The sequence below is a fragment of the Panulirus ornatus genome, chromosome 29 (genome assembly GCF_036320965.1).
Source record: "Panulirus ornatus isolate Po-2019 chromosome 29, ASM3632096v1, whole genome shotgun sequence".
Classification (NCBI taxonomy): domain Eukaryota; kingdom Metazoa; phylum Arthropoda; class Malacostraca; order Decapoda; family Palinuridae; genus Panulirus; species Panulirus ornatus.
This window is the reverse complement of record NC_092252.1, coordinates 18,971,066-18,995,443: the sequence shown is the minus strand read 5'-3', so window position 1 is coordinate 18,995,443 and position 24,378 is coordinate 18,971,066. Positions and strand designations below refer to the sequence as shown.

The 24,378-nt window shown below is 41.0% G+C and overlaps 1 protein-coding gene across 5 annotated transcripts in view; it reads left to right on the top strand.

Annotated features, from left to right (window-relative positions):
* The window catches only part of LOC139758172 (RNA-binding protein 25-like), a 419,675-nt gene that overhangs the window by 294,271 nt on the left and 101,026 nt on the right, over nucleotides 1-24,378 (top strand). The window lies entirely within an intron of this gene.

Genomic DNA, 24,378 nt, shown 5'->3' with positions numbered 1-24,378 from the left:
AATATCCTTACCAACCAGTCAACAACATAGTCACCTCCTCTCTTAATAAACAGTTGCAATACCATCGACTCCTGCTACCTTGCAGCATTACATCTTTTGTACAGCTTTAAGCTTTCACCACCTCTTCTCTCTTCACCAAAACTCTCTCCTTGATTCTTTCACTTTGCATATAATTTGACCAAAGCACCCTATACTTGCCTCTCTTATCATCAACCTCATTTAACAGTCCTTAATACTCAATCCATTTCCTTCTAACTCTATCACTACCTGTTATCACTTCCCCTTTTGCCTCCTTCATGGATATTCCCATTTGTGCTCATGTCTTTTGCACATTATTTACCTCCTTCCAAAACATCTTTTTATTCTCCCAAATCTTTAATGATACTCACTCACCCCAACTCTCATTTTCCCTCTTTTTCAACCCCTGCACCTTCCTCTTGACCTCCTGCCACTTTCCTTTATACATCTCCCAATATTTGCACTTCTTCCATGTAAATATTGCCCAAATGCCTCTCTTTTTTTCTTTCACTAGCAACTGTACTTTTTCATCCCAACACTCGTTACCCTTTCTAATCTGCCCACCTTGTACCTTTTGCATGCCACATGCATATCTCTTGCACATGCCATCACTGCTTCCCCAAATACCTCTCATTCCCCACCCAGTCCCCTAACTTCATTTGCTCTCATCTTTCGCCATTCTGTACTGAATCTCTCCTGGTACAGGTACACCACCGATTTTCCAGCACTCTTGGTTCCAAAGCCTTGCTGAATTAACCATTTTGCCGAACCAACTGTGGTCATGTAATAATAATTCATCAACACACCTCAAAACCACTAATTATACATCTCCCATGTGTCTAAAGTATACCATGGACTGCTAGAAATTTAAATGAAGCAAATATTAAATGTAAATTAATAGATAAATGAAATATACACCTGCTCCGGACTGAGATGCTCATCAGGTACGAGTTTCACAAATTCGTCCACATACTCGGCAGCTCCTTCGTGGTTTGCAGATCACTTTTCTCCTCACACTTTATTTATGGAAATTTCATGACGCTTCCTGAATCTTTGAATCCATCCTTCACTGTAGCCATGCCCAAGTTGTAATTTAAGTTCTTAATTGAACAACTTAGCTTGGTCCATTATCATGCTACCTGACAAGGCCACTCCATCACTCTGACGTTGTCGAAACCATTCCATCATCACTCGATCGTGCTCAGTACTCTTACCATCTTTCATAGTTTTTCTAATCGTCATTTGGTTCTTGGAATAGCTGTCTGCATAGAATTTCAGTATTTTGTCCCTTTGCTTGTTTATATCATAAACAGTTGATGAACCAATACTGTAGATGTCACACAGCTTATGTACTGAAACACCACGGTCCATTTTTTTCGACAGTTCTACTTTATCTTGGATCAGTATGAACTAGTGTTTATATTTGACATGACTGACACTCTCATATGTCTTAGAAGCCATAGCTAGGGTTAAATTTAAGCAAAATAAGCTGAGAAAATCACAGAGTTGCGGTATCACCTCCGAGTGCAGTGTAAAGAATGTAAATAAGTGCGCCTTACACACAATGCCATTGATGGCAACCAGTAAACTAGCCTGGTGGCTGCGGTAATTTCAAGTTCCCTCACGTAATTTTGTCTGGACTAAAGGAGATGCTGAACCATGTTGCTTGAAAATTGGTGGTGTACCTGTATTTCTTTATGCATGCCTCCTTTCCAAATTCACTTACTTTCACCACTCCCTTCTCCCTGACATTATCACTTTTTTTTCAAAAACTTCTGCAAATCTTCACCCTCGCCTTCTTAGTATCCTACCAGGTGCCCCTCTTTTACATACCTATCAGTTAATAAGTATTCTAATAATGCCTATTGACCATCTCGCCTCCTAACATAGGTATACTTGTGCATATCTCTCTTCTTAAACCAGGTATTCCCAATCACCAGTCGTTTTTCAGCACATATCCCCACAAGAATATATGGTGTGGGAGGAAAGTTGTTAGAAGCAGTGAAAAGTTTTTATCGAGGATGTAAGGCATGTGTACGTGTAGGAAGAGAGGAAAGTGATTGGTTCTCAGTGAATGTAGGTTTGCGGCAGGGGTGTGTGATGTCTCCATGGTTGTTTAATTTGTTTATGGATGGGGTTGTTAGGGAGGTAAATGCAAGAGTTTTGGAAAGAGGGGCAAGTATGAAGTCTGTTGGGGATGAGAGAGCTTGGGAAGTGAGTCAGTTGTTGTTCGCTGATGACACAGCGCTGGTGGCTGATTCATGTGTGAAACTGCAGAAGCTGGTGACTGAGTTTGGTAAAGTGTGTGGAAGAAGAAAGTTAAGAGTAAATGTGAATAAGAGCAAGGTTATTAGGTACAGTAGGGATGAGGGTCAAGTCAATTGGAAGGTGAGTTTGAATGGAGAAAAACTGGAGGAAGTGAAGTGTTTTAGATATCTGGGAGTGGATCTGGCAGCGGATGGAACCATGGAAGCGGAAGTGGATCATAGGGTGGGGGAGGGGGCGAAAATTCTGGGGGCCTTGAAGAATGTGTGGAAGTCGAGAACATTATCTCGGAAAGCAAAAATGGGTATGTTTGAAGGAATAGTGGTTCCAACAATGTTGTATGGTTGCGAGGCGTGGGCTATGGATAGAGTTGTGCGCAGGAGGATGGATGTGCTGGAAATGAGATGTTTGAGGACAATGTGTGGTGTGAGGTGGTTTGATCGAGTGAGTAACGTAAGGGTAAGAGAGATGTGTGGAAATAAAAAGAGCGTGGTTGAGAGAGCAGAAGAGGGTGTTTTGAAGTGGTTTGGGCACATGGAGAGGATGAGTGAGGAAAGATTGACCAAGAGGATATATGTGTCAGAGGTGGAGGGAACAAGGAGAAGAGGGAGACCAAATTGGAGGTGGAAAGATGGAGTGAAAAAGATTTTGTGTGATCAGGGCCTGAACATGCAGGAGGGTGAAAGGAGGGCAAGGAATAGAGTGAATTGGAGCGATGTGGTATACTGGGGCTGACGTGCTGTCAGTGGATTGAATCAAGGCATGTGAAGCGTCTGGGGTAAACCATGGAAAGCTGTGTAGGTATGTATATTTGCGTGTGTGGACGTATGTATATACATGTGTATGGGGGGGGTTGGGCCATTTCTTTCATCTGTTTCCTTGCGCTACCTCGCAAACGCGGGAGACAGCGACAAAGTATTAAAAAAAAAAAAAAAAAAAATCCCCACAAGCTCTTCACCATTTCCATTCACAACACTAAATTCCCCATGTGCATCAGTTATATCCTCAACTGCCATGTTACTTACCTTCACATTCAAATTATCCGTCACTATAACCCAGTCTTGTGCATCAAAGCTGCTGACAGACTCGCTCAGCTGCTCTCAAAACACTTGCCTCTCGTGATCCTTTTTCTCATAGCCAGGTGCAGAAGCACCAATGATCACCCATCTCTTGCCATCTACTTTCAGTTTTACCCACATCAATCTAGAATTTACTTTCTTACACTCTATCACACACTCCCACAACTGCTTCAGTAGTAGTGATACTCCATAGCTCTTTTCCTCTCACCAACCTCTAACTTTACTTCCATGACATTTCCAAACCATTCTTCCCCTTTACCCTTGAGCTTTTTTTGTCAGAGCCAGAACATTCAGGTTTCTTTTGTTAAACTTACTACCTATATCACATCTTGGTTACATCCAAACATATTCAGACACCCCAATCTGAGCCTCTGAGGAGTATGAGCACTCCCTGCTTAGCTTCTTCTTCTGTTTCCCCTTTTAGAAATTGAAATAGAAGGTTTCCAGCCCCCTGTTCCTGCCTCCTTATGTCACCTTCCATGACACGTGGAGAATATGGAGGTGGAGGTAGAATTCTTTCTCCCCTACCTTAGGTGTGAAAAAGATATAGGCACAATATTTAGAGTGTGTAGATAATTTCAAATTAATTGTTTCAGATTGATTAATAGCAGAGTAGTTATGAGTGGACCCCCATGGTTTAGCATTTAGTATTGCTGACTGTGATGCATTCATGGGATGCTTGGGGTCAAGCCTGCATACATTCATATTCTTGTTATTGAAGTCATCCGTTCTTCATTCTTCCTTATGGGGCTGGTTGATGAATTGGCTAATTGGGTTAGGCTAGGTGATTAAGAGAGCTGAAGGGGCTTTGCTGAAATGGTTTGGACATTTGTAGAGAATGAGTGTGGATTGGTTGACACAAAGTATATATGTCAGAAGTTAAGGGGACAAGGAGAAGAGCAAGACCAAATTGAGATTGAATGATGCAGTGAAAAAGATTTTCAGTGATTGAGGTCTGAACATGCTTAAGGATGAACTAGGGCATGTGAAACAAGCAGGGATAAAACATGGAAAAGTCTGTGAGGCCTGGTTGTGAAATAGGAGTTGTGGTTTTGGTGCATAACACATGACTGCTAGAGAATGGATTGAGTGGAATTTGCCTTTTTTTGTCTGTTCCTGGTGCTACCCCACAAACATGGGAAACAGTGATCAAGTGTGACAAGGAATTTGATGAACACATCCATTTTTATCAAAATACAAGGATGGATATCCCTGGGGATAGGGGAGAAAGAATACTTCCCATGCATTCCTCACGTGTCGTTGAAGGCAACTAAAGGGGATGGGAGCGTACGGCTAGAAACTCTCCCCTCCTTGTATTTTAACTTTCTAAAAGGGGAAACAGAAGGAGGAGTCACGCGGGGAGTGCTCATCCTCCTCGAAGGCTCAGATTGGGGTGTCTAAATGTGTGTGGATGTAACCAAGATGAGAAAAAAATGATGAAGAGATAGGTAGTATATTTGAGGAAAGGAACCTGGATGTTTTGGCTCTGAGTGAAATGAACCTCGAGGGTAAAGGGGAAGAGTGGTTTGGGAATGTTTTGGGAGTAAAGCCAGGGGTTGGTGAGAGGACAAGAGCAAAAGAAAGAGTAGCACTACTCCTGAAACAGGAGTTGTGGGAGTATGTGTTAGAGGGTAAGAAAGTAAACTCTAGCTTGATTTGGGTAAAACTGAAAGAGGATGGAGAGAGATGGGTGATTATTGGTGCCCATGCACCTAGGCATAAGAAGAAAGATCATGAGAGGCAAGTGTTTTGGGAGTAGCTGAGTGAGTGTGTTAGTAGTTTAGATGCATGAGACTGGGTTATAGTGATGGGTGATTTAAATATTCAGCAAAGGTGAGTAATGTGGCAGTTGAGGGAATAATTGGTGTACATGGGTTGTTCAGTGTTGTAAATGGAAATGGTGAAGAGCTTGTAGATTTATGTGCTGAAAAAGGAGTGGTGATCGGGAATACCTGGTTTAAAAAGAGAGATATACATACGTATACGTATGTAAGTAGGAGAGATGGCCAGAGAGCGTTATTGGATGACGTGTTAATTGATAGGCGTGCGAGAGAGACTTTTGGATGTTAATGTGCTGAGAGGTGCAACTGGAGGATGTCTGATCATTATCTTGTGGAGGCAAAGGTGAAGATTTGTAGAGGTTTTCAGAAAAGAAGACAAAATGTTGGGGTGAAGAGGGTGATGAGAGTAGGTGAGCTTGGGAAGGAGACTTGTGTGAGGAAGTACCAGGAGAGACTGAGTACAGAACGGAAAAAGGTGAGAACAAAGGACGTAAGGGAAGTGGGGGAGGAATGGGATGTATTTAGGGAAGTAGTGATGGCTTGCACAAAAGATGCTTGTGATATGAGAAGCATGGGAGGTGGGCAGATTAGAAAGGGTAGTGAGTGGTGGGATGAAAAAGTATGATTATTAGTGAAAGAGAAGAGAGAGGCATTTGGACGATTTTGCAGGGAAATAATGCAAATGAATGGGAGGTGTATAAGAGAAAGCAGCAGGAGGCCAAGAGGAAGGTGCAAGAGGTGAAAAAGAGGGCAAATGAGAGTTGGGGTGAGAGTCATTAAATTTTAGGGAGAATAAAAAAGCTGTTTTGGAAGGAGGTAAATAAAGTGCGTAAGACAAGAGAACAAATGCGAACACTGTAAAGGGGGCTAATGGGGAGGTAATAACAAGTAGTGGTGATGTGAGGAGATGGAGTGAGTATTCTGAAGGTTTGTTGAATGTGTTAGATGATAAAGTGGCAGATATAGGGTGTTTTGGTCGAGGTGGTATGCAAAGTGAGAGGGTTAGGGAGAATAATTTCGTAAACAGAGAAGAGGTAGTGAAAGCTTTGTGGAAGATGAAAGCAGGCAAGGCAGAGGGTTTGGATGGTATTGCTGTAGAATTTATTAAGAAAGGGGATGACTGTGTTTTTGACTGGTTGGTAAGGATATTCAATGTATGTAAAACTCATGGTGAGGTGCTTGATGATTGGCGGAATGGTTTCATAGTGCCATTGTACAAAGGCAAAGGGGATAAGAGTGAGTGCTCAAATTACAGAGGTATAAGATTGTTGAGTATTTATTCCTCGGAAATTATATGGGAGAGTATTGATTGAGAGGGTGAAAGCATGTGCAGAGCATCAGATTGGGGAAGAGCAGTGTGGTTTCAGAAGTGGTAGAGGATGTGTGGATCAGGTGTTTGCTTTGAAGAATGTATGTGAGAAATACTTAGAAAAGCAAATGGATTTGTACGTAGCATTTATGGATCTGGAGAAGGCATATGATAAGAGTTGATAGAGATGCTCTGTGGAAGGTATTAAGAATATGTAGTGTGGGAGACAAGTTGTTAGAAGCAGTGAAAAGTTTTTATCGAGGATGTAAAGCATGTGTACGAGTCTGAAGAGAGGAAAGTGGTTGGTTCTCAGTGAATGTCGGTTTGTGGCAGGGGTGCATGATATCTCCATGGTTGTTTAATTTGTTTATGGATGGGGGTGTTAGGGAGGTGAATACAAAAGTTTTGGAGAGAGGGGTAAATATGCAGTCTATTGTGGATGAGAGGGCTTGGGAAGTGAGTCAGTTGTTCGCTGATGACATAATGCTTGTGGCTGATTCAGGTGGGAAACTGCAGAAGCTGGTGACTGAGTTTGGTGAAGTGTGTGAAATAAGAAAGCTGAGAGTAAATGTGAATAAGAGCAAGGTTATTAGGTACAGTAGGGTTGAGGGTTAAGTAAATTGGGAGTAAGTTTGAATGGAGAAAAAACTGGAGGAAGTGAAGTGTTTTAGATATCTGGGAGTGGATTTGGCAGTGGATGGAACCTTGGAAGCGGAAGTGAGTCACAGGGTGGGGGAGGGGGCGAAAGTTCTTGGAGCATTGAAAAATGTGTGGAAGGTAAGAACATTATCTTGGAAAGCAAAAATGGGTATGTTTGAAGGAATAGTGGTTCCAACAATGTTATATGGTTGCAAGGTGTGGGCTATAGATAGAGTTGTGCAGAGGAGGGTGGATGTGTTGGAAATGATATTTTTGAGGACAATATGTGGTGTGAGGTGGTTTGATCAAGTAAGTAGTGAAAGGGTAAGAGAGATGTTTGGTTGAGAGAGCAGAAGAGGGTGCTTCGAAATGGTTTTGTCACATGGAGAGAATGAGTGAGGAAAGATTGACAAAGGATATATGTGTCAGAGGTGGAGGGAACGAGGAGAAGTGGAAGACCAAATTCGAGGTGGAAAGTATTATTCATTTATTTTGCTTTGTTGCTGTCTCGCGCGTTAGCGAGGTAGCGCATAGAAACAGACGAAAGAATGGTCTAACCCACCCACATACACATATATATACATACACATCCACATACGCAAATATACATACCTCTACATCTCAACGTATACATATATATACACACACAGACATACATATATACACATGTACATAATTCATACTGTCTGCCTTTATTCATTCCTATCACCACCCCGCCACACATGAAATAACAACCCCCTTCCCCCTCATGTGCGCAAGGCCACATTCGTTCACACTCAGTCTGTAGCTGTCATGTAATAATGTACCGAAAACACAGCTCCCTTTCCACATCCAGGCCCCACAGAACTTTCTATGGTTTACCCCAGACGCTTCACATGCCCTGGTTCAATCCATTGACAGCATGTTGACCCCAGTATACCACATCATTCCAATTCACTCTATTCCTTGCATGCCTTTCACCCTCCTGCATGTTCAGGCCCTGATCACTCAAAATCCTTTTCACTCCATCTCTCCACCTCCAATTTGGTCTCCCACTTCTTGTGCTCTCGACCTCTGACACACATGCTCTTGGTCAATCTTACCTCACTCATTCTCTCCATGTGACCAAACCATTTCAAAACACCTTCTTCTGCTCTCTCTCAACCACATTCTTCTTATTACCGCAAATCTGTCTTACCCTGTTATTACTTACTCAATCAAACCACTTCACACCATATATTGTCCTCAAACATCTCATTTCCAGCACATCCACCCTCCTGCGCACAACTCTATCCATAGCCCACGCCTTGCAACCATATAACATTGTTAGAACCCCTATTCCTTCGAACATACCCATTTTTACTTTCCGAGATAATGTTCTCGACTTCCACACATTCTTCAACACTCCCAGAACTTTTGCCCCCTCCCCCACCCTATGATTCACTTCCGCTTCCATCGTTCCATTCGCTGCCAAATCCACTCTCAGATATCTAAAACACTTCACTTTCTCCAGTTTTTCTCCATTCAAACTTACCTCCCAATTGACTTGACCCTCAACCCTACTGTACCTAATAACCTTGCTCTTATTCACATTTACTCTCAACTTCCTTCTTTCACACACTTTACCAGACTCAGTCACCAGCTTCTGCAGTTTCTCACATGAATCAGCCACCAGTGCTGCATCATCAGCGAACAACAACTGACTCACTTCCCAAGCTCTCTCATCCACAACAGACTGCATACTTGCCCCTTTTTCCAAAACTCTTGCATTTACCTCCCTAACAAACCCATCCATGAACAAATTAAACAACCATGGAGACATAACACACCCCTGCCACAAACCTACATTTACTGAGAACCAATCACTTTCCTCTCTTCCTACACGTACACATGCGTTACATCCTCGATAAAAACTTCTCACTGCTTCTAACAACTTGCCTCCCACACCATATATTCTTAATACCTTCCACAGAGCATCTCTATCAACTCTTATCATATGCTTTCTCCAGATCCATGAATGCTACATACAAATCCATTTGCTTTTCTAAGTATTTTTCACATACATTCTTCAAAGCAAACACCTGATCCACACATTCTCTACCACTTCTGAAACCACACTGCTCTTCCCTAATTTGATGCTCTGTACATGCCTTCACCCTCTCAATCAATACCCTCCCATATAATTTCCCAGGAATACTCAACAAACTTATACCTCTGTAATTTGAGTACTCACTTTTATCCCCTTTGCCTTTGTACAATGGCACTATGCAAGCATTCTGCCAATCCTCAGGCACCTCACCATAAGTCATACCTTGAATAACCTTACCAAGCAGTCAACAATACAGTCACCCCCTTTTTTAATAAATTTCACTGCAATACCATCCAAACCCGCTGCCTTGCTGGCTTTCATCTTCCGCAGAGCTTTTACTACCTCTTCTCTGTTTAACAGATCATTCTCTCTAACCCTCTCACTTTGCACACCACCTCGACCAAAACATGCTATATCTGCCACTCTATCATGAAACGCATTCAACAAACCTTCAAAATACTCACTCCATCTCCTTCTCACATCACCACTACTTGTTATCACCACCCCATTAGCCCCTTCACTGATGGTCCCATTTGTTCCCTTGTCTTATGCACTTTATTTCCCTCCTTCCAGAACATCTTTTTGTTCTCCCTAAAATTTTATGATACTCTCTCACCCCAACTCTCTTTTGCCCTCTTTTTCACCTTTTCACTTTTTTCTTGACCTCCTGCCTCTTTCTTTTATACATCTCCCAGTCATTTGCATTATTTCCTTGCAAAAATTGTCCAAATGCCTCTCTCTTGTCTTTCACTAATAATCTTACTTCTTCATCCCACCACTCACTACCCTTTCTAATCTGCCCACCTCCCACGCTTCTCATGCTTCAAGCATATTTTGCGCAAGCCATCACTGCTTCCCTAAATACATCCCATTCCTCCCCCACTCCCCTTACGTCCTTTGTTCTCACCTTTTTCCTTTCTGTACTCAGTCTCTCCTGGTACTTCCTCACACAATTGTTTTTCCCAAGCTCACTTACTCTCACCACTCTTTTCACCCCAACATTATCTCTTCTTTTCTGAAAACCTCTACAAATCTTCACCTTCGCCTCCACAAGATAATGATCAGACATCCCCCCAGTTGCACCTCTCAGCCCTTTAACATCCAAAAGTCTCTTTTTCGCGTGCCTATCAATTAACATGTAATCCAATAACGCTCTCTGGCCATCTCTCCTACTTATGTATACATATGTATATCTCTATTTTTAATCCTGGTATTCCCAATCACCAGTCCTTTTTCAGCACATAAATCTACAATCTTTTCACCATTTCCATTTACAACACTGAACACCCCATGTACACCAATTATTCCCTCAGCTGCCACATTACTCACCTTTGCATTCAAATCACCCATTGCAATAACCCGGTCTCGTGCATCAAAACTACTAACACACTTACTCAGCTGCTCCCAAAACACTTGCCTCTCATGATCTTTCTTCTCATGCCCAGGTGCATATGCACCAATGATCACCCATCTCTCTCCATCCTCTTTCAGTTTTACCCATGTCAATCTAGAGTTTACTTTCTTACACTCTATTTCATACTCCCACAATTCCTTTTTCAGGAGTAGTGCTACTCCTTCCCTTGCTCTTGTCTTCTCACTAACCCCTGGCTTTACTCCCAGGACATTCCCAAACCACTTCTCCCCTTTACCCTTGAGCTTCGTTTCACTCAGAGCCAAAACATCCAGGTTCCTTTCCTCAAACATACTACCTATCTCTTCATCATTTTTTTCTCATCTTGGTTACATCCACACACATTTAGACACCCCAATCTGAGCCTTCGAGGAGGATGAGCACTCCCCGCGTTACTCTATCTTCTGCTTCCCCTTTTAAAAGTTGAAATACAAGGAGGGGAGGGTTTCCAGCCCCATGCTCCCGTCCCCTTTAGTTGCCTTCTACAACACATGTGGAATGCGTGGGAAGTATTCTTTCTCCCCTATCCCCAGGGTGGAAAGATCAAGTGAAAAAGATTTTCGGCGATCAGGGCCTTAACATGCTGGAGGGTGAAAGGCATGCAAGGAATAGATTGAATTGGAACGATGTGGTATACTGGGGTCGACATGCTGTCAATGGATTGAAGTAGGGCATGTGAAGCATCATTCCCGACAGCTAGAGACTGAGTGTGAACGAATGTGGCCTTTGTTGTCCTTTCCTAGCACTACCTCGTGCTCATGCGGGGGGAGGGGGTTGTCATTTTATGTTTGTCAGGGTGGTGACGGGAATGAATAAAGGCAGCAAGTATGAATTATGTACTTTTATATATATATGTATGTCTGTGTATGTATGTATATGTGTACGTTGAAATTTATAGGTATGTATATGTTCGTGTGTGGACGTGTATATATATACATGTGTATGCGGGTGGGATGGGCCATTCTTTTGTCTGTTTCCTTGCGCTACCTAGCTAATGCAGGAGACCAAGAAAGTATGATAAAATAGATAACGAGGATGGATCCATCCTTTGTATAAACAGAGCATCTGTTTGGAAGAAAAGAAATTTTGACATCTAAACAAGACTCCTAGTTCCATATAGTTCCGTATAGTTGAGTTTCCAAGATTGAGTGAATGTAACAGTTATACCAAGTATGTTCAGTGAGTCAGGTGGATTTACAAAGCCATCAAATGAGAGTTGTGGTGAATTTTCAGTACCGAGAAGGGTAAAAATTGGGTCTTAAATGCAATAAGCTTAACCAAAGTGTGTCAGCCCCACTGAGATGTCTTGTACAAGTCTGAGTTTATTGAGGAAGTTGTGTCAAGATGAGGTGCAGATTGTGTGAGAGAAGGAGGAGTGCAGTGTTCTCAGCATATGAGTGCATTTGGTTACTTTCAGCAGAGAGTAAATTGTTGATATAAAGAAGTAGTGGTATAAGTAAGAGGACAGAACCATGAGGGACACTACTGTTGATGGAGAAAAGAGGAGAGGCTGATCAATTAACACCCACAGAGAAAGGTCATCCAGAGAGGAAGCTAGATATGAGGGAGGGAAGTCAGAATTGAGGAGCTTAGAAGCGAGACCCTGATGCCACCCCTGTACCAGGGAAACGACACAGGATTCCCCCAAAATTTTCAGTGATGATGACCAGACATTAGTAGGATAGGAGAGAATGTCACCAGTGGATCTTGCCCAATGGAAGCCATGCTGGTAATCGGAGAAAAGACTGAGATTCAAGATGTTTGAGGATATGAGAGTTGAGGAGGGATTCAAAGACTTGGGAAATGTTAGATGTCAAAGCAGCAGGACAGTAGTTAGAGGGTTTAGAAAAGTTGCATTTCTTAGGGATGGGACATACCAAGACATTTCCAAGAAGAAGGAAAAGTTTAGGTTTTTAAACAGAACCAGAACAAATGAGCAAGATAAGGTGGAAATTAAGAGGCACACTCTTTCAATACAAGGGTATTGATGCTTTCAGGAACATAAGCCTTGCTTGTGTTGAGAGAGAGATTCCCCTTTTGGACAGTTTGAAAAGAAGTTATGGAAAGGTGTGATAAAGTTTATGTAGGAGGTACCGGGAATTTTTTGAAACTCACGGGTGTCTGAACATAAACACTCCATTAGGACTGGTTTTGAATCTAGCATTTTATTTGTACACAGTAGAAACAATGACCATTGTTTTGGTTGGGAATATAACAGTAGCATTTATAAGCCAAATTGTCAAACAGAAAGGATATTGGTAGCGTTATGTATTATAAATTAATGCAATTCGATTAATCTGAATGATGGCATGCATAAGATGGATAACATTGTCAGAACAACTGTCTAAAAATTTAAGATTAAGATGGCAATTAGTAAATGTAAATATGAATAATTTTAGTCTATTATTATCATGTTATTTCATTATTAGAATTTTTTTTTTTTTTTTTTTTTTTTTTTTTTTTCCGCTGTCTCCCGCATTTGCGAGGTAGCACAAGGAAACAGATGAAAGAAATGGCCCAACCCACCCCCATACACATGTATATACATACGTCCTAACAGGCAAATATACATACCTACGCAGCTTTCCATGGTTTGCCCCAGACGCTTCACATGCCCTGATTCAATCCACTGACAGCACGTCAACCCCGGTATACCACATCGATCCAATTCACTCTATTCCTTGCCCTCCTTTCACCCCCCTGCATGTTCAGGCCCCGATCACACAAAATCTTTTTCACTCCATCTTTCCACCTCCAATTTGGTCTCCCACTTCTCCTCGTTCCCTCCACCTCCGACACATATATCCTCTTGGTCAATCTTTCCTCACTCATTCTCTCCATGTGCCCAAACCATTTCAAAACACCCTCTTCTGCTCTCTCAACCACGCTCTTTTTATTTCCACACATCTCTCTTACCCTTACGTTACTTACTCGATCAAACCACCTCACACCACACATTGTCCTCAAACATCTCATTTCCAGCACATCCATCCTCCTGCGCACAACTCTATCTATAGCCCACGCCTTGCAACCATACAACATTACTGGAACCACTATTCCTTCAAACATACCCATTTTTGCTTTCCAAGATAATGTTCTCGACTTCCACACATTCTTCAAGGCCCCCAGGATTTTCGCCCCCCTCCCCCACCCTATGATCCACTTCCGCTTCCATGGTTCCATCCGCTGCCAGATCCACTCCCAGATATCTAAAACACTTTACTTCCTCCAGTTTTTCTCCATTCAAACTTACCTCCCAATTGACTTGACCCTCAACCCTACTGTACCTAATAACCTTGCTCTTATTCACATTTACTCTTAACTTTCTTCTTTCACACACTTTACCAAACTCAGTCACCAGCTTCTGCAGTTTCTCACATGAATCAGCCACCAGCGCTGTATCATCAGCGAACAACAACTGACTCACTTCCCAAGCTCTCTCATCCCCAACAGACTTCATACTTGCCCCTCTTTCCAAAACTCTTGCGTTTACCTCCCTAACAACCCCATCCATAAACAAATTAAACTGCTCTTCCCCAATCTGATGCTCTGTACATGCCTTCTTCCTCTCAATCAATACCCTCCCATATAATTTACCAGGAATACTCAACAAACTTATACCTCTGTAATTTGAGCACTCACTCTTATCCCCTTTGCCTTTGTACAATGGCACTATGCATGCGTTCTGCCAATCCTCAGGCACCTCACCATGAGTCATACATACATTAAATAACCTTACCAACCAGTCAATAATACAGTCACCCCCTTTTTTTAATAAATTCCACTGCAATACCATCCAAACCTGCTGCCTTGCTGGCTTTCATCTTCCGCAAAGCTTTTACTACCTCTTCTCTGTTTACCAAATCATTTTCCCTAACCCTCTCACTTTGCACACCACCTCGACCAAAACACCCTATATCTGCCACTCTATCATCAAACACATTCAACAAACCTTCAAAATACTCACTCCATCTCCTTCTCACATCACCACTACTTGTTATCACCTCCCCATTTGCGCCCTTCACTGAAGTTCCCATTTTCTCCCTTGTCTTACGCACTTTATTTACCTCCTTCCAGAACATCTTTTTATTCTCCCTAAAATTTAATGATACTCTCTCACCCCAACTCTCATTTGCCCTCTTTTTCACCTCTTGCACCTTTCTCTTGACCTCCTGTCTCTTTCTTTTATACATCTCCCACTCAATTGCATTTTTTCCCTGCAAAAATCGTCCAAATGCCTCTCTCTTCTCTTTCACTAATAATCTTACTTCTTCATCCCACCACTCACTACCCTTTCTAATCAACCCACCTCCCACTCTTCTCATGCCACAAGCATCTTTTGCGCAATCCATCACTGATTCCCTAAATACATCCCATTCCTCCCCCACTCCCCTTACTTCCATTGCTCTCACCTTTTTCCATTCTGTACTCAGTCTCTCCTGGTACTTCCTCACACAAGTCTCCTTCCCAAGCTCACTTACTCTCACCACCCTCTTCACCCCAACATTCACTCTTCTGAAAACCCATACAAATCTTCACCTTAGCCTCCACAAGATAATGATCAGACATCCCTCCAGCTGCACCTCTCAGCACATTAACATCCAAAAGTCTCTCTTTCGCGTGCCTGTCAATTAACACGTAATCCAATAACACTCTCTGGCCATCTCTCCTACTTACATACGTATACTTATGTATATCTCGCTTTTTAAACCAGGTATTCCCAATCATCAGTCCTTTTTCAGCCTATAAATCTACAAGCTCTTCACCATTTCCATTTACAACACTGAACACCCTATGTATACCAATTATTCCCTCAACTGCCACATTACTCACCTTTACATTCAAATCACCCATCACTATAACCCGGTCTCGTGCATCAAAACCACTAACACACTGATTCAGCTGCTCCCAAAACACTTGCCTCTCATGATCTTTCTTCTCATGCCCGGGTGCATATGCACCAATAATCACCCATCTCTCTCCATCAACTTTCAGTTTTACCCATATTAATCGAGAATTTACTTTCTTACATTCTATCACATACTCCCACAACTCCTGTTTCAGGAGTAGTGCTACTCCTTCCCTTGCTCTTAGCATTATATGTTCATTTTTGTGTATACTTATTCATTCTTGGTTGGTATTGAGGTGTGGAAGGCAGTTGCTTTTTTATTCAGGTCAGCCATTTGCCTGTTGGTTTGGAGGGGAAGGTCCTTTCACTTAGTTTTATGTAGGTGTGACTGCTCGTTTGCTGTATAGGAGGATGGGCTGGATCAGGGGTGGTTGTTTCCTGGCCTGTCATAGGAACATGATTCCTATATGTTTATTTGTACTTCCTTTTTTTGTGATTAGTATCCTTGAGAATGTTTTGCAATACAGATGAAAGTTTACGACTCATGTTTTCATTTGCTGTCATTTTGGATAGTATTAATTATTTTTTTACGCACTTGATCATTATTTCCTGTGTTAGCAAGGAGTGCCAGGAATATACAAAGTAAGGCTGCATTTGCTCTTATCCATTTTCTAGCTGCCATGTGCAGTGCATGGACACAACAACTCCCTATCCACAACTAGGCCCCAAAACACTTTTCCATGGTTTATTCCAGATGCTTAACATTCCCTGTTTCAGCATGTTGACCCCTGTATACCACATTGTTCCAGTTCACTCTATTCCTTACACGCCTCTCTCCCTACTGTACGTTCAGGCCCTGTTCCAGTTCACTCTATTCCTTACACGCCTCTCTCCCTACTGTACGTTCAGGCCCTGATTACTCAAAATCTTTTTCTTTCCATCCTTCCACCTCCAATTTGGTCCCCCACTTCTCTTTGTTCCCTCCACTTCTGACCCATCTATCCTTTTTGTCAGCCTTTTCTCTCATTCTCTCCATATGTCCAAAACATCTCAACACACCCTTTTCTGCTCTCTCAACCACACACTATTAATTTCCTCACATCTCTCTTACCCTTTCATTTCTTACTTGATCAAACCACCTCACACCACCTAATGTCCTCAAACATATCATTTTCAGTGCATCCTTTCTCCTCCATGCAGCACTATCCATAGCCCATGCCTTGCAACCATATAATAGTGTAGAAATTTCTAGTCCCACAAACATACCTGTTTTTGCTTTTCAAGATAATGTTCTCTCCTTCCACACTTTCTTCATCACTCCCATAACTTTTCACCCTATCCACCCACCCGGTGACTCATTTCCTCTTCCATGGTTCCCTTCAGTGTTGAGTCCACTCCTAGATATCTGAAACACGTCACTTCCTCTAGTTTTTCTCCATCCAGACTTAACATCCCAATTAGCTTGTCCCTCAACACTTGCCTCTCTCTCCAAAACTCCTGCATTTACCTCCCTAACCACCTCATCCAAAAACAAATCAAACAACCTTGGGGACATCACACACCCCTGCTGCAGACTGACCTTCACTGGGAATCACTCTCTCCTCTCTTCCTACTTGTACACATGCCTTACAGCCTTGGTAAAATCTTTTGACTGCTTTTAGCAACTTACTCCCACACCATGTACTCTTAAGACTTTCTACAAAGCATCTCTTGTCAACCCTTTCATATACCTTTTCCAGATATGTAAATGCTACATGCAAATCCATCTGTTTTTCTAAGTATTTCTCACACACATTCTTCAAAACAAACACCTAATCCACACATCCTCTACCACTTCTGAAGCAACACTGCTCTTCCTCAGTCTGATGCTCTGTACATGTCTTCACCCTCTCTATCAATACCCTTCCCGCATGATTTACCAGGAATACTCAACAAACTTATGCCTCCATAATTTGAACACTCACCTTTATCCCCTTTGCCTTTGTACAATGGTACTATGCACATATTCAGTCAATTCTCAGGCACTTCACCATTATCCATACATATATTGATAATCCTTACCAACCAATCAACAACACATTGTTGTCACCCCTTTTTTAATAAATTCCACTGCAATACCATCCAAACATGCCGCCTTGCCAGATTTCTTCTGCAAAGCTTTCACTACCTCTTCTCTCTAAACCAAACCATTCTCCTTGACCTTCTTGCACCTCATTCCAACCAAAGCACCCTCTATCTGTCATTCTATCATCAGACACATTCAACAAACCTTCAAAATACTCACTCCATCTCCTTCTCACTTCATCACTACCTTTTATTAATTCTCCACTTGCCCCCTTCACCGGTTCCCATTTGTCCTCTTGTCTTACACATGTTGTTTACCTCCTTCTGAAACATCTTTCTATTCTCCCTAAAATTAACGATACTCTCTCACCCTAACTCTCATTTGCCCTCTTTTTCACTTCATGCACCTTTCTCTTGACCTCCTGTTGCTTTCTTTTATACATCTCCCCGTCATTTACATTCCTTGCAAGTATTGTCCAAGTGCCTCTTTTTTCTCTTTCAGTAACAACTATGTCTTCCTCCTAGCACTCACTACCTATTCTAATCTGCCCACCTCCCACCTTTCTCTTGCCACATGCATATTTTGCACAAGCCATCACTGCTTCTCTAAATACCTCCCATTCTTCACCAACTCTGCTCAAGTCATTTGCTCTCACCTTTTGCCATTCCACATTCAATCTCTCCTGGTACTTCCTCACACTGGTCTCCTTTCCAAGCTCACTGACTCTCACCACTCACTTCTCCCTAACATTCTCTCTTCTTTTTTGAAAACCTCTTCAATGATTATTATTATTATCATTACTACTATACTTGAAAGCTTCAGAGAGGATATAAATGAATGTAGCATTTTCGTTGTTCCTGGTGATTCCTTGCCACCAAGGAAATGGCAAATGAGTATGAATGACAGCAAGATCTCTCTTTAAATCTTCCTGTCTGTTTGTTAATTCTCTTGATCTTCAATTTTATTTCTCACCGTCTCCTACACTTCCATTGTTACCGATTTTGGTGTGAGCATTTTCTTTATATTCCACTTATGCTATCTTTAACTGTACAAATAACATTTTTCTAATACCCCTGGTACTTGATGTAACTAAAAAAGTTGTTCTGCTCAGGCCAGGCTTTGAGGGTGTGTGTACTTTTATTCTTCTTCCCACTTGCTAATGTGATATTTGTCATACTTGCGGTAAACTTTTGCATAAGCATACTTGCATTCATCCCTATGATATCCTTAAGTATCTCAGAAACCAGACAGGATTACTGGCATGCACATTTTGGCATGATTATACTCAACTTGCATTTATCAAAGCTCTGGCTTCTGTCCCTTAAGTATTGTATGCATGTAACATTGTGTTACATCATACCAGCTGGTGTTTGTTCATATTTTTTCTTTTCGTGTCATCATTTGACTTTATTTTTGTGACTGTGGTTTTGATTCTCACACATTTATGACCATCAGTGGTTATATTTTGTTTTTCTTATGACTTAATCACACTTTCTCATTTTTCTTGAATGTTTTTCTTTTTCTTTTCACAGTATTGTCCTTTTTTTTCAACACTTGGTTTATTTTGTCTTTTATTTGTCCCATTTACTTTTTCTCCATTGTTCTATTACTCAAATTCTTCTCCTTTTGAGCTTTCAGAGTCTCTTCCTTATGGTATGTCATTTTCATTTTTTTTCATTTATATCATCATTTCTCCATCCCATTTGTACACTTTACAAAACTGCTCTGTGTCTATTTATTGCTGTGCCGCAGATATCTACCTTTCTTATCATACATATCCCGTCTGCTACACACCACTTTCCATATTTCTTGTTTGTTAGGAAGATAGCATTTGATTTGTTATCTCTGCTCAAAGTTTGTCTTTGTATTTTATATCTTTGCAGGAGTATTAGTTTCCTGATCTATATGCCTGATAATCTTTTTGATCCATACCAACATCTTGAGATTATATGCATTAGTCAGTTTGCTTATTATATCTCCAGTGTTCAGTTGCTTCCATATTCATAACCCTTATCAGTTTAGTTACTTCTTTACTTACAAAAATTGCTAATGCATCAATAATTGGATTATTGATAATTACAATTTCTTTAAGCTTTTTCTATGATGTCATTTTTTTCACTTTTCCACTCACAGTTTTAATTCGGATGAAATTACCAGTAATTTTTTTCACTTTTCCTCTCACAATTCTAATTTGGATGAAATTACTACTTTATTGTCTCGCTTCTGGCAAGTCATTCACATAGATCAAGAAGAGTAATGGTTCCAGAGCAGAACCCTTTGGTACTTCACCGTTGGTCTCCACCCATTTAGAGGGGGCTTTTTTTAATGTGTCTGTTGTTCCCGTTTGCGAAGATAATCTTTATCCATCAGAGGAGTCTCCCTATGATTTATCCATGGTGATCCAGCTTTTTAATCAACTTCCCATGTGGTACAGCATCAGATTTCTTTTGGTTGTCCAGATACTAACAGTCCATCCAGGCTTTTGTTGAAAACAACTAACTCCCTTGTACTAATCAGGTTCATTGCACACAATCTTATTTTACCAACAAGTCTGCCTTTCATACTTGGTAATTTTTCCTCTGTAAAAAGTCTTCCCCTTGGTTTCAGATTATCTTTTCCAGTACCCCACTGGCCACACTTGTCAGGGAGACTGGCCTGTATTTCAGCACCTCTTCCCCTTTTATTGATGCGTATGATGATGGTTGATGCGTATGATGATGGCCTTTTTCCATTTCCTTGACACTTTGCCATTTTCCAGTGACATCTTTAACTGTATTGCAAGAGGTTTTTCAGATGTATATGTACACATCTTCAGTACATTTAGTTAAATTCATCAAATTTCATTGAGTGCTCCCAAAGTGTCTAAAGCTGGCATTTGATTGGAGAGAGAATGAGCATGCCCAATTAGAAGTGCAAGAAATAAGATTGTGGTTAGAGGACCCTAAGGAGGCAGAAATGGTGTATATATATATATATATATATATATATTTCCACACATCTGTATATATATATATATATATATATACAGCGACAAAGTATAAAAAAAAAAAAAAAAAAAAAAAAATATATATATATATATATATATATATAAGTATAATAAAAAAAAATAAAATATATATATATATATATATATATATATATATATATATATATATATATATATATATATATTTTTTTTTCTTTGTCGCTGTCTCCCGCGTTTGCGAGGTAGCGCAAGAAAACAGACGAAAGAAATGGCCCAACCCACCCCCATACACATGTATATACATACGTCCACACATGCAAATATACATACCTACACAGCTTTCCATGGTTTACCCCAGACGCTTCACATGCCTTGATTCAATCCACTGACAGCACGTCAACCCCGGTATACCACATCGCTCCAATTCACTCTATTCCTTGCCCTCCTTTCACCCTCCTGCATGTTCAGGCCCCGATCACACAAAATCTTTTTCACTCCATCTTTCCACCTCCAATTTGGTCTCCCTCTTCTCCTCGTTCCCTCCACCTCCGACACATATATCCTCTAGGTCAATCTTTCCTCACTCATTCTCTCCATGTGCCCAAACCATTTCAAAACACCCTCTTCTGCTCTCTCAACCACGCTCTTTTTATTTCCACACATCTCTCTTACCCTTACGTTACTTACTCAATCAAACCACCTCACACCACACATTGTCCTCAAACATCTCATTTCCAGCACATCCATCCTCCTGCGCACAACTCTATCCATAGCCCACGCCTCGCAACCATACAACATTGTTGGAACCACTATTCCTTCAAACATACCCATTTTTGCTTTCCGAGATAATGTTCTCGACTTCCACACATTCTTCAAGGCTCCCAGAATTGTCGCCTCCTCCCCCACCCTATGATCCACTTCCGCTTCCATGGTTCCATCCGCTGCCAGATCCACTCCCAGATATCTAAAACACTTCACTTCCTCCAGTTTTTCTCCATTCAAACTCACCTCCCAATTGACTTGACCCTCAACCCTACTGTACCTAATAACCTTGCTCTTATTCACATTTACTCTTAACTTTCTTCTTTCACACACTTTACCAAACTCAGTCACCAGCTTCTGCAGTTTCTCACATGAATCAGCCACCAGCGCTGTATCATCAGCGAACAGCAACTGACTCACTTCCCAAGCTCTCTCATCCCCAACAGACTTCATACTTGCCCCTCTTTCCAAAACTCTTGCATTCACCTCCCTAACAACCCCATCCATAAACAAATTAAACAACCATGGAGACATCACACACCCCTGCCGCAAACCTACATTCACTGAGAACCAATCACTTTCCTCTCTTCCTACACGTACACATGGTTCATGGGTAATAAAGAATTGGTGTATATATATATAGTGGGAGGGTTCATGGGTAATAAAGAGGTTGTGTGCTTGAAGAGTGGTCATGATTGTTAGGAACTCTGGAAGGGTGTTTGATTTACTGTTCCAGATCACTAATGAGAGGAAAAAAGAAAAGGCTTGAGCTCCATCGAGTTTGTCTTAGTGAGCCTAATCAATCCTTGTGGTGTACATTAAAATCCTCACTGTAGATGATCTCAGTGCATGGATGAGATGTGAGCAGAACTTCACGGCAAGAAGTCAAATAGTCTGGTGCTAACAGCCTGCTACCAAATATACGAAAGTCAAAAGGATAGCCACAGCTTTCGTCCTTGAAGAAAGGGTATTCTCTTTTCTCCAAAGTACTCATAGTATCAGGGGTATGAGGTAGAGACCTTGATAAGGTCATCATACAGAGAAATCTGCTATGTCCATCCATATTATCATAAATGGGAAAACAGAGAATTGGAATGAAATCTCAACAGATAAGTTGCTTGTCAGATCAGCCCCCTGCACATGACTGTGCTCCCATTCCATCTGTGATGCACCTGCTGTTATCTGGCTGTTCCATATGTGATGCACCTGTTGTTATCATCAGGCTGTGATATAGCAGTTTTAAATATTCTTACCATGTATTAAATCCCTGCTGTAGCATTCATGCAGTGCAAATGGTTGTTTGGGACAATTACTTACTTGAGAGTTTGATAGAAGAGACATAAAGTGGCTTCAGATGTAGAGCTTTCCATTTCAGTTCTTTTAAACGGGAATGAGTTTTTAGTATTGTTGGCTGCAAGATAGAACCTTCTTGACAGCCATGAAGCAGCCATAGACATCCAGGTGTATCACTATGATGTGCTGTTCTCACTATGTATCACTATGATGTGCTCTTCCCATTATGTATCGCTGTGATGTGCTGTTCCCACTACTATGAGTTTGCAAAGCTTTGCTCTAGGGCAGGTATGAGGAAGTTGATACACAAATCATACCTCATGTAAAAGATGATGTGAAGCAAGGGCATACTAAATGATAATATACACAGTTAACATAGATATGCTCACTGCCCTAACATCACTTAGTTGTGGGCTATCCTTTAACCTGTGAATAGATTTCATCTTATGTTAGCTCACAAAATGGGTAGTAAATTCTCACCTGCTGCTTTGCTATATTCCATACAGTCCTTGGGCGTCACATGATATCATTGTTTGGAAGTTGGGGAAAGGACAAAGAAATCTGCATGGGGCATAGAAAGCTTATGATGGTTACACAAGCATTTTGCACTCTGTAAAGAACTGGTTGAAACCATTAGTGTTTTTTAGTCTTGCTCTAGGACTGTACCAGAGTGTCAGTCAGACTTGCACAGAACATTTTATGCAGAGGGTGGAAAGGCATAGTAGCTTCTCCATTATAAATGCAGCACTTGTATAGCACTGAAAGAGGATAACATTCTGGATGGTTATGGCTAGGACTAGGTTACGAGTAGCTCCTGAACGTGCATATCTGAGTGAGCAATTGTGGAATGAGTGATCATTGTGGATGGGAAACATGCAGGACAGCTCTTCCAGAACTATTACTTTGATGCTGTTGCAGGATGGGCTGTAAGGGATAATGCAGATATTTGAAGTCGGCTCCACTCCACTGCTTTTTGTGTTCATGGTGGAGAATGTGCTCAAACCCAACCATTTTTTCAGAGACTACAATAGTGGTATCACCTTGTCTACTTGTCATATTTATGTTTACACACTTTGATCGCATTGTTCACAGTGCACCTTTGAAAATAATGGAAAATTGCATTACTGATACCTTATAAAACCAGATAGATGAGATGTATTATCTTGTATGAGCTTTGGTTAACATTGAAATTCAGTGAAACTGAAATCATGTTGCCAGTTAGATTCATTCCTATTTTGGGCAAAATGGGATTGGAAGATTGAAGCCATTTTAGAAACAGTTACCACTGTCACCAAATAATAATCCGAGATGGTTGTATGTTTAAGGATCTGCATGCCTTAGCTGCATACCAGATTTGACGTTTGTATCACTAAAGCCACAGTTCTTGCCCTTGTCTGCTGTTTTACTTTTAGAATAATTGCTCTGTCAATAACATATTTATATAAGTTGTAGAAATTAAATTTAGATATATATAATCTTTGTTGTATAGAGATGAAGATTATACATAAAACATGAAGAAATGATAAAAGAAATTCCTTTAGAAAATTGAGATTATTGATAAAACATGGCAAATGATAGAATGGTGAATTTGATCTGTGACAGTTTAGTTGAAGGAATGAGGGGAAGGGTTAAACCAAGAGAGACGGACACAGATTTATTTAATGACATGCCAGTGCTTGGAACTGATTCATGTGATGCTGAATGAATGACAATTGACTGTGTGTAGTGAAAGTGGTTTGTAAAATGACAATTGCACATGAATCTATAATGAATAGTATGTGTTGTGTGGAATATTGATGATTTTGAAGTTCTTTGTTTTGGAAAATTCTCCACATTTTTCTTTTGTATACTGTTTGTTGTTCACTTTTTGTTAA